The following is a 12,312-nucleotide window of genomic DNA, read 5'->3' as shown; positions in this document are numbered from 1 at the left end:
TAACATGTCTGAAGGTAAAAGGCAGATTATTTTCAAGTTTTTAAAAAAGACTTTTGTGTATTATTAGAATACAAATAAAATATAAATATGGGATATGAAATGCTTCATAGATTTGTTTTTTATACGTATTGTATTAATATTTAAAATATTAAAATATTTTCCTTACTTGAAAGTAACGAAAGGAATTATAAATTAATGTGACTCGACTCGCCATTGAAAACTTAAGAATAAATTTATCATTACATATGAAATTTCGAAACAATGAGAGTTAGCACCTTATTTCAGGGAACTCTTCAATTATTAAACAAAAAACAACCTTACTTATAAAAAAATAGACACCTTGTTTATAAATAAATGATTTTTCCATAAAAAACTGTACTAAACAATTTCTTGTAAAATGAGTGCGGCACAGAGAGACCAGACTTATGATTTGTACATGAATGGAAATAAAATTCATTTCTGTTATGGTAAATTTTTGTAATGCAGTTATAAATAACTGCATTACAAAAATTTATAATTATAAATTATAATATACATTATAAAAGAAAAGTTAATCTGGATGCAAGACGATTTCACGGCTACATAAAAAAATCACAGCAGTGGCTACAGAAGAACGATGTAGTATTTACAAGAGCAGATAAATCCAAAGGTGTGGTACTTTTCAAACGAGATTCCTATAACCAGAAATTACAAAAACACATCAGAAACACGGAATGCCGTACAGCACCTAGCAAATTTAGAGTCTTTACAACATAGAGTCAAGAAATTCACCTTAACCCCTTTGGCTAGACTCTTACAAATACAGAATGCAACTATTCAAGCTTCAAGAACACCCAGAATTTTTGCTTTTGGCAAAACGCATAAACCGGGCTACCAGATACGTCCGGTTATTGAGAAATGCAATTCACCTACTTTCTACATTGAAAAACAACTAGTCAAATTTATAAGTTCTAAGATACAAGAATCACCCTATTCCATTAAAAACTCGTTACAATTAGTAGAGAAGCTGAGGTGCATTTTTCTTAAAGATAAAGAATATATGACTGTGATGGATTATAAGGCCTTATACCCTTCAATAAAGTTACCGCAATGTTTTTGTGCATTAAGAGATTTCCTTTTCACTAACATCAAAAATGCAAGGAAATACCACAAGCAAATTTTAGAGCTGGCCGACTTAGTCTGTTATACATCATTTTTCGATTTTGAAGAAAAGACATATCTACAAGGAAGAGGTGTGCCAATGGGTAGCCCCACGTCTGCTGTATTATGTGAATTAGTTTCGCGTCAGATGGAAAGCAATATCCTGCCCATGTTTCAAAACGAAATAATATTATACTCATCCTTAATTCCATCGATCCTAGGCACATTAAATATGCAGCGATTCGGGCATGGATTAAACGGGCATATACGCATTGCACGAGTATCTATGATACTTACAAAGAGTTATAAATAACGTAATATCTACCTGTATCCAATTTCCACAAACAAGAAATGAAATCGAATTACAAAATTAATGATTTTTACGAGTTTTGGAATTTTCCGCAATGCTTTTGATCAATTGATGGATCACACATTCCTATATGTTAAGTATATGTTTAAAAAGATAAATATAAGATCTTCTGGGAGGAATAATGATGCAAATATATTTAAAAATTCATATTTACTTTTAACATTCTTACAAATTTGTTGTTGTTGTCGAAAACGTGTTGTTGTATATATATTGTATACTGGCACAATGAAGTGACTTTTTTTCAACACTAGGCAAGTTTTCAATCTTTATTCAGTTAGAAAGCTTTTCTATACATCCACGTTTCGGGCATTTGCCCCTCCTCAGCCAACTAAATAGATATAAAATATTATATGAATACAACCAAACACAAATAAAAAACTAAAAAACGTACAAAAATTTTTTGTTTTTCCAGTGAAACATACCTCACTTCGATACAGACACCAAATATACAGTAGGACACCAGACGACCCATAGGTTTACATGACGTTTGTACCATAAATGCCATATTTTTATTTTTTACAATAACATAATTTGTTATCTTAATTTTTTATCACGCGGACAGAATAATTGATAAAATTTACAAATTTAAAATCTAAAAAATTACAAGTTTAAACTATTACATAAAGTCATACCATTCTTATCCGTTCCTTCAAGCGTATCTCATTAGCCTTTCCTGTCACACCATCAACTAGTTAGACGATTTGCATATATTACGATGTGCCGTGATTTAATGAGCTAAAAGGTCAATCAATAAACATTTGTAAGCTTGAAGGAAAAAAAAAAAACCATTTTTTTATATGGTAAAGCACCAGTATCGTTTAAATTTTACCCTGCGTATTTACTGTCCGTTTATCCAATTTACATATGACATCAATACTACACCTTCGCTATATTAAGAAAGTTTTTCGAATATTATTTGATTTAAATTAATTAATTATTTTCATACCATTCTATTAATCTAATACATGTTAATCTAATACATTTTATTTATAATATTTTCAACCAATTTTCATTAATTTTAACGCTTAGGTTTTTGTTTATACAACCCTGATGTTTATTTCTTAATCTTTCCACACTTTCCTTAAATTTTCTGTCATAAATTCGTTTTTCTTTATGTAAAATCTGTATATTGAATTGATCTATATTGCAGTTATTGGTTACGCAATGATCGTGGAAAACAGAAGTCAAACGACTATATTTTAAATCAGATATGTGTTCTTTTACACGTATTTTTAATGTTCTTTTGGTTTCACCTATATAAAAACTATTACTTTTACAAGTACAAGGTATTTTGTAGACAACATTTTTAGTTTCGTTTTTATTTTCTATTTTATTTTTTAGACGTTGTTTCGTATTTAATCTAGATATTAAATTTTTATAATTTGGTGCAAGTTGTATATTATTTTTCCGAAGTTCTTTATCAATTTTTTCATACACATGTTTTATATATGGAAAGCTTAGGTATTTAATTTTTTTCTTTTCTTCTTCTCTCTTGAGAGGAAAAGCAACACTATTATCGATGTTTTTTTGCCAATTGTTGATTAATCTGGTAGGGTATCCATTTAAACTGAATTTCCTGTGTAAGTCGTTAATATATTTATTTTTCCTTTCTTGTTCGCTAGTTCTGCTAAGTATATTTTTATATTCCATATAGAAAATGTTCTTTTTTATATGCAAAGGGATATTCGAACGATAATTCAATGTTTTATTGATCGAACATTGTTTTCTAAAAGGTTCAAGCATTAATTTATTTTCTTTCCTTTTGATCATCACGTCAAGGTAATTCTTACAAATTACAAATTCTTTAGCATTAGGGGAAAGAATTAGTGAGGAAGTTATGCCATCTTTACTTATTGGTGACTCCGCTTTTCTTTCACAGCCGACTTTAATGAACACAGAGAATGTAATTTAAAAAATATTCACTTTTATGCACGGAGGAGTAACACAACGTAACTGATAATAATGTATAGTCGATGAGATTAGAGTTGGCACTTGAATTGGTTCATTTTTACATCTTTAAGGAAAAAACTGTTTATGAATGCAACAAATGCAATTGTTAGACGCACTGCAACGTGTTAAATCAGAATGTTCCAATTGGTATAAACGTAAAGTTTTGTTGAAATTTTTTTTTTTTTATATAAAGCACATAAACACGTGATATTATCAAATTTAAAAGGAAATTACTTACATTTTAGAAGTTTTCTATATCAACGTTTTTCGACAAATGACGAAATGGAGCGAGAAAAACTTTGAATTTCCGTAAAATTATCTACTCCAAGATGGCGACCGACAATTAAAATTGAACGCTTTTAAACTATTGTTGGTTAAATCGAACGTCATAACAAATCCGTCACGAGTTACGTGGACGTAAGCCTTGTAATCATGTTAAATGTTCACAATTTTAAATTAATTCAATTATAATTTTTTAAAAATTGATGATTTGGTAATATATGAAAATTTATTAAATCAAAACGACGATAAGAAATATAAACTGCAAGAATCGAAAAGTTTAAGTTATTTCCACGCTCAATGTCTTCGGTTTTATTAAAGTAATATTGATGTGATGACGTTGAAAGTTGCATCATTTCGAGCTATAAACAAACTAATTATCTCATGTTTCCGGTAGCCAAAAACTGTTCGGAAATGCTTCGGGCGATCAAAAACTGGAAATTTTCGGGATGGTTTGTACGTTCTCATTTATTACCACTCAGACACGCTACTGTGGGTCTAACTACACCCTCGTCCCTCGTTACTAGAACTTGTCAGAATCTTTTTGGAATCTCCTTCGAATCCTTCGTCAGTGCGCAGCAGGGGCGTGCCGTGACATTTGATGATAGGTAAGCTGTGTTTCTATAAGAAGCCGACATCCAGGGGCAATCAGTTAATTCTTTCTTTAAATGTATTTTTAATAGATTATTTATCTAACGTACTTAATAAACAAGTTCATTATAATTACCTCTGTTCTTAGATCCAATATATTCCACATGTCCTCTAAATGCCAATTCTTGCTTTGATAAAAACATATAACATCTATTTATTTAGATATAATATATCTATTACCCATAATTATCTCGTTACAATTTTCAATATTTATTTTATATTATTTACTAATGTTAAATTCTATTCCGCTTCGATTTCCAAATTGCTTCAAATACGAAAGAATCGACGATTTTTCGTGTCTTTTGCCAGCTAAATTGTCAAAGACATTCTTATTCCACACACTAATTTCACTCTGTAAATGCATTTTTATGCATTTACAGAGCCATTTTATCGTGAAAATATCGAACAAATTTTTTTATTGAAGCGTTTATATTTAACTTAGGCATTGGCCGTTCTCTTTTAATAATGTTTTCTTTTTCATTATATGATCTCGAGCCAAAACTTTTTTAAAATAAATTTTCAATATCGCAATTACATTCCGAATCGCTAGCCACGATATAAGGGCTAAAATTAAAAATAAAATTATAAAAACTTACTTGGTGAAATAAAATGTGTGGTGGATATACATACCTGGTACAAAATATTCTTCAATTGTATGAATATACTTTTAAAGAAAATTATAATTAAATATAACTTTGTAATGAAACGTACATGAAAATAACATAAAATATTCTTTACTCTTTAAATCTTAACCACTTAGTCAAATAGCTCCCTACGAGTGGAATCAGAGACGGTCCTGCTAGGTGTGCGGTGTGTACTGTACATGCACGCGGGCTGCCAAATCCCGAGGGTGCCGATACCGGTCAATGTCAAATGCCTCTTTTGTCGCATCACTAGTATATCTCAAAGGACGCGACAGGGTTGTTGTAAATTTTAAACGTTTCTCACCATAGCTGTAAAAATCTAAATATGTTAAACTTAATAGATTGTCCGTCTTTTGTTTTCTAACTAATTCGTTTTAGGACCAGGTGTTGTCCACGGAAATTTCCAAAATTTACAACTTTTCGGTCACTCTCGTCGAACTGGAAAAATTTCTGTCTTTATTACATCTAATACAGTATTTCGAAGAAATCAGTCCCCACTGTACTCGGCTATAGATTGGTTCGGTTAAGCTTTTGTTTAAGTAATATTCCGGCTCTTTCATCAGGGTTTTGTTTATGTCCCCAATTCCCTAATCGCTTAATTATTTAACTACTTCTTAAGTAGAAATAAGTCGAAACCAGTTACTTTGTACTCGAATATTTGTAGTCTCGGGAAAAAAGTGGAAAGACAAATTTTTATGACAAACGGATACATAAATCGTAAATTTAAGGAAAATAAATTCTAGAGCCTTTTCTGTACCTGGTGCATCTCTCTCATTCATTAAATTTAGTTGTAAATGACGCTGTCGAAGTAACGGTTAATTTTTTAACATTATACAAGAATTGTACACGTTTTTTTCTACATCCCCTTAAAGATGGGATGTACGAAATCGTAATATCACTGGTTTAACATCGAAATCCGTGAGTAATATAAAATCGGAGAGCGGAATAAATATATCAAATATTTTAATGGATTTTTTTAAACTCCTGTCAACTATACAGAACTATCGTAAAAACATACCAGTAAATTCTTATCGGTTGGGTTAAGTTATAAATCTACTCGTTATTCACGTAATCGAAATATCTAGTGGGCAGGCGGCTAACAGCCCAGAACCGGTCCTTGATAGAATTGGAATCTTTATATGTGTGCAGCTTTCACCCAAGGTCGTAGGCTTCCACCAGCTAAACCGGGTGAGGTTGGTGTTCTGTAAAGCGCATGCGCGAATCTGGCTTTTTTTGATGCTGGCAATACAGCGCTTCCACTCCGTCACTAATATTCGAATATACAATAGCAATCTTATTTTTTTTTTCCACGTGTAGTATAGAAATTTGTAATAAGATACATAATGCGGTTATAATAAAATATTGTGCGATCATTTTCATATAATTAAAATTAATATTTATTTATTTTTTAGAGAATACGAGGGAAGCGGCGCTTCCAACGCTTCTAATGACGGCACGCCACTGGTGCGCAGCTTAACTGCGATCACTAACAAAGGATTCGAGTGGTTTCCATAACAATTTAAACTTAGGAGTATCAAAATGAAGGTCCATCTCTAACATAGACTTGTTGCATACACTGGCTACTGACCGATCTTATCAAACGAGACCTTTTATAATTTGATAGAGTGAAGCTTAGAGGATCGACGTTCCAGGTGAGTCTCAAACACTGATTTTGAAACATACAAGTTTAGTCCATTGTCTTCGAAATCCATTATACTGAAGTCCGTAAAACGAACGTCGACAGCAGTAACTCTTTGCAATGAACAAAAGGTATTTTTGTGTGTAACCTCTATGGCGTAAGCACAAATTTGCTAAAATAAAGATAAGACCTATCTATAATCTGCACCACTGTATCCTGTATTCATTCAATCAGTCGTTGCTCTACACTCATAAATATTTCTGACAATGCCGAAGGGCCTCCCTATACTTTGGCACCACGGGACCGAAAGGTCGACATCGCGTCGGCGAAGATCGCAATGACAAGGTTCGTCAGGACTGACACCACTGTGTCTTTACGGACAGACACAGAAACCGTTATGTTCTCACGTGCACGATCGCGTGTGTGAGCGAATGGATTCGGGATGGAGAGAGAGACAACGCATCGGAAGTGACTTACGCAGAGACGAGTTAACGTAACAACTGTTTAATTGGTAACCACAGGACATACAATATATCGAGAGAGAGAGTTTACAGTAGTTGCGCGTGGCGATAAATACCTTATTGAGAATCGGGTCTTGATCTAGAACATTCTTGGTGAAAGAAAGGAAGTTCGGGATGTCAGTTCGGATATCCTGTAGATGAAATATCCGTAAGCCTGATGGAACGTACAGTATCCGCAAGGGTGTTAGACGATTGTTTCCGATGATATTTTAGTAGGATATAAGAACGTAAAATAAAATATATTCACAGATATCCGAATATTGAGGCACTTAGGACAAGGTACGGGTGACAACTGACTCTTTCGAAGGACGGGCGACGACTGCCTTAGTTTCTTGATTTTTTTCGTTGTTGAACCGATGAAATCGAGATATTAGGTCAAGAGGTGATGAGAAAGCATTGTTGTCAGGCCTGAGAACTTAACAGATGTTTTGCTTTCAGGTGCGAAAGTTGACAGTTTTGTATCAAGTTTATAGTTACGATGAGAAATTATGATATAATGATATAAACATACAGAAAGTCTGGATTCGGATCCTCACATCTTTAATTTCAATTTATATCGGCATAAAATCCACACATCATTTCAAATTCTTTTTTAAACGTAGATAGTATTTAATCTTCACGAAAATACGATAAATACACATTTAGTGTTTCAATGACAAATTGTATTTAGTTTTATTACTTTTCATTATTTTAAAAATTTTAATATCAATAAGTAAAATTTACAATGGAAATCAAGTATTTCAAATATTTTATTCACATTCTTACTTACATTGTAACAATACATCAAATTCTGTAGAGATATTTGAAAACAATCTGTCGAATAACTTTCAATGAGATGGCTCGTCACTAAAATGAACAATCATGAAACTAATTTACTTATACAGTTTATATAAAAGGCTAATTTTCTCAACAATTCTCTACTTCCAGACAGTCTCCTATACAAGTTTCATAACAATCTTTCCACGAATCGAAGTCATTACAATTATCTATGCACCCTAACAATTCGACATCGCATTGTCTACTAGTGGTGTTATAATACCATCCTACCGACGATTCCCAAAATCCACATGGAATTATTTTTACAGGCACTTTACAACAGTCTGAAAACACTAAAAAATATAATCCACTGCTACTTCCATTATATAATATTTAAATTTAATATATATAATTGATTCATTACGGTGTAATTTTAAGATATTTACCCAATTTTTCAGAATTCGCTTTCAGGAACAACACAGAGAAGCAAATGAATATGGCAGTTTTCATCATTATTAATAATATCTGTCATGCAAATTGTGTACACGATACAGTAGCGGCTATAATTAGTAAGTAAAAATTGTAAAATAAAAAGTTTGTTACAATGAGTGTCTGCAATTTAATATACTTATTTTATTTTCGATACAGTGGCTTCAGAGATCTTTAGATAGGGGTGCAGAAAAGAAACAATATGCCTCACAAAACATTTTACTACCTGAGGCACTCGGCTTTACTCGGGAAAATCCCTCAGAAGGGAGATGCAGCTCCTTGTGCACCGCTTAAACACATGAAGAATACCTGAAAAAATCCACAGGTAGCCTGCCGATCAGGCGAGAACCCCTGACAAAACCGAGTGTTCAGTGTTTTTATCCACTTGGCCAACTTTCGTGTTCTGTAATACATTTCTATCAGATTTAGGTCCACAAGGAAGAAAAGAAAATGATTCTGCTGGAGTTCTGAAACAAACCGTTAACTGTAGAAGAAAACCATTACTGAATCTCTAAAAGAACAAAAGATTTTGCATATAAACTCCACATTTGATTCAAATTTTACTACACCTCGAGTACTTAAGATGAACTCTTTATAGTCTGTAGGAAAAGAGCCTTTTTAAGGGTAATTGAGAACGTACGGGACGAAGATAGCTCAGGGAATAAGTTATGTAAAACATTGTTACCTTTCTGCGCTCCTTTCAAAAGATTTCGATAAATCTGCTATTGGTCGTTAAGTATGTAGCTCTACTTTTTCGTCAGGTATTTCATATCAGATTTTTGGCTTTTCACGCAAATTTTATCTAACTGTTTTGCTAGTGGCGCAAATATTTATTTAGTAGAATATTCATAAAATCTGTAATAAAAAATTAAATATTTAAAACGTTAACATGTAGTCTTTTATCAAAGATAAAAGAAACAATTCATACTGCAGGACATTCGTAGTAAATAAGTAAACTTCATTACTTGGGAAAAGTGTTGCCTAATATGTGTAGGATTGTTAGGATATTATATTAATTATACGAAAAAATAAATATTTTTCATAAAGTATACAAAATGTGCGCTATAATGAGTACGTTGTGTAAGCTTCTCTTGAATAACGCTCTTGTGTTTTCAGTGCTTTCGTCGCTTTATTTTTGCTGTGTTTGGTTTTTGAAATTTAAAAGGACCGTTCTATAATTTAATAAAGTAGTGTAGAACACGCAGAGGTTATTCTTTAGAAGTCGATTTTTTAGCTGCGTAAGTAAATTTTGATGAGCAACAACATTTAGTCGGCATGCCCATGTTATTGCTAATTGCCTTATTAACTGTAAACAGAGAATAAGTTAGTTAGGTCATACACTTGTACTTTATTCTAATCTGCGTCTTAATTCAAAAATGTATTTTTTTCGAATTTAAATTGGAACAAATTAGTGTGAATATCATCATTTATTCATTTTTTCTAATAATAATTCCCGTATTTAATTTTATACGAAATTACTTACATTCTTGAAGTTTTTTAAATCGAATTTTTTCGACAAAATAACAAAATAGAGTGAGAAAAACTCGGAATTTACGTAAAATCGTCTACTACAAAATTAAAATAGAACACTTTTAAACTATTGTCGATTAAATCGAACGACATAACAAATACGTCACACGTTACGTTAACCATTCTAAGTACGTCTTTTATTTAATAAATCCAAACGATCGCGCCATCTCTTATCTAAATTAATAATTATTATTTTAATAATTTATTAAATAATTTAGAACAATCTGGAAGAAAAGAAGGTAAGCGGAGCGTGTCTTAGAACACGCGACCTCCGCTTACCGTGCGGTGAGCTTGCCAATTACGCCATCTACCCAGGGCTGTGGAGTCGGAGTAGGAGTTGTCAAAAATCCGCCGACTCCGATTTCTTTTTACTTTCCAACTTGCGTAAATAAAACGGAAAAGTATTGAATCGTCCGAGTTTCTTGCAAATCTACAGGTTTAGAAACCTCCTGAACCCGAAAAATGTAAAATAAAAGGGGAACTTCGAGTGTGTGTGCTGGCGTCTAATTTGTTTAATTTCTTTATTCTCTGTTCTAAGATATTAAATAATACCTCAGAATGGATAAAGTTTAAGAAAAGAAATTTGGCGCAGTAACTTGTGTATAAAGGAGCATTTATGCTATTAAATTTTGATTCTCTATTAAAGGTAGACAGAATGGAAACATAGGAGTCATGTGTGATATCTCCAGTGTGGTTGGACTTAATGAATATTTTATTCGTTATTAGCGTTCACAATTTTTTTTAAGTAAAACTCGTTTCTACCCTCAAAATTAAGCTTTTTGTCACTTTATAATAGTATATTTACCCCGTTAAGATGTTTTAGGAGCATGATTTAATTCAAACACTTTGAAGCTTAATAACTCCTGTGTTAAATCACCCGACTCGGGGATTTAAAAACCACAAAAGTTATTAGGCTTCAAACAGTGTGAACAAAATCGTTCCCCATACACAGTCTAACATCCATACATCAGTGGCGTGCGGTGACATTTGAGGATAGGGAAGCTATGAGAAGCCGGAGGATCGAGGCTAATCCTCTAAACCCGTTTTCCGACGTCAGTTCGGTAAATGCCGCTCAATTGTCACTGGATGGCTATACCGTGTTAGAATTATATAGGAAGGCTTTTTCTAACATCGAATGGGGAGGTGTGATGAGTCCGTCGATAGGGTGACCGTTCTCCGAGTAAAGACAGGTCACGAGGTTAACAAATAACAAAAGTTTAATGAGCTATAGCAAGGAGTATATTGAAACGACGGCACTAAATCAATATACAAGCCAAATCATCATCTCTATCTGATAATATATCTAAGATACAAACTATCTTATATCTATCTACTTATATGCTAATAGACATAGAGATCTGTGCTGAATACCTCCTAAACGGTCCACTGTCTGCATTTCCAGGCTAAACGATCATGAATCTTTGCAGCAGCGATATGGAAGTTGAAATTTGCGAGGATATTGGCGGGTAGAGCTTCCGTCTGTTGGCTCTTCAAACTATGTCCGCGCCGAACCTCTGAAGTCAGCTTTTTATCCTACTGAGCGTGGAAGGAAAATCAGGTGGTGTGGTCCTAAGTTGAAGAGATGCCATCTCATTGGCCGAAGCGGACAGTAAGAATTTGACTTGGCCGGATTGTTGATACTTTCTTGCCAGGTGTTACGACTCTTTTCACATTATATAAGGCAAACAAATTCGAAGTTCCTAGATGTCATCAATGCGGTGTTGTAACTCTTACCTCATAATTTAACCGATTTTGACGTTTTTCTTCATTAATCGTCTCAGGATCTCACAAAGCTGTACCGACCCTTGATAGAATTATTGGAAGCATTATACGATATTTTGGTGTGTAACATCCACGAACTAAATCGCGAGAGGTTGGTGCTCTGTAAAGCTCAAGCGCGAATGCGTATAATCTGGCTGCTTTACACCATTCAAATATTTTGGATCTGTCCCATATTCGACAATACTGCGGAAGCTGTCCCATATTCGACAATACCGCGCTTCCATTGGGAATATGCCTATACGGATTTACATTCAAATATACAATAGCAATCTTATCATTGATTTTCATATGTATAGAAATTTGTAATATAATACATAATGCGGTTATAATAAAATATTAATTTTAAGTAATTCAAAGTACGTTAAAATATGAAAATAATCGTACAATATGTATTTATATTTTAGAAAATACAAAGAAAACTAGTGAAGATCTTAGTGATGTTCTTCCTCAAACTCCGTCTCGTTGAGTTGGTTTCCGTGTGTATCACGATTCGATATAGTGATCCAGGTTCGATGGAAAGCACACCTCCACACTCAAATTGATAATATTTACAGTTTATTT

General features: G+C 33.0%; 1 long non-coding RNA gene across 2 annotated transcripts; it reads right to left on the bottom strand.

Moving 5' to 3' along the window:
• Positions 1-7,931: 7,931 nt before the first annotated feature.
• Positions 7,932-10,086, bottom strand: LOC111624913. 2 transcript variants are annotated; one of them, XR_002756656.1, is made up of 3 exons: positions 9,923-10,086; positions 8,397-8,510; positions 7,932-8,303 (listed from the first exon to the last, which is right to left on the bottom strand). It is a non-coding gene; the product is annotated as an uncharacterized LOC111624913 (long non-coding RNA). The 2 variants fall into 2 exon arrangements; XR_002756655.1 differs by having other exon boundaries at positions 7,932-8,294; positions 9,923-10,081.
• Positions 10,087-12,312: the final 2,226 nt, after the last annotated feature.

This window comes from Centruroides sculpturatus, unplaced genomic scaffold, assembly GCF_000671375.1.
Source record: "Centruroides sculpturatus isolate CEXI.00-Female unplaced genomic scaffold, Cexi_2.0 scaffold408, whole genome shotgun sequence".
NCBI lineage: Eukaryota > Metazoa > Arthropoda > Arachnida > Scorpiones > Buthidae > Centruroides > Centruroides sculpturatus.
The sequence above is the reverse complement of the archived record's forward strand: the minus strand, read 5'-3'. Positions and strand labels throughout refer to the sequence as shown.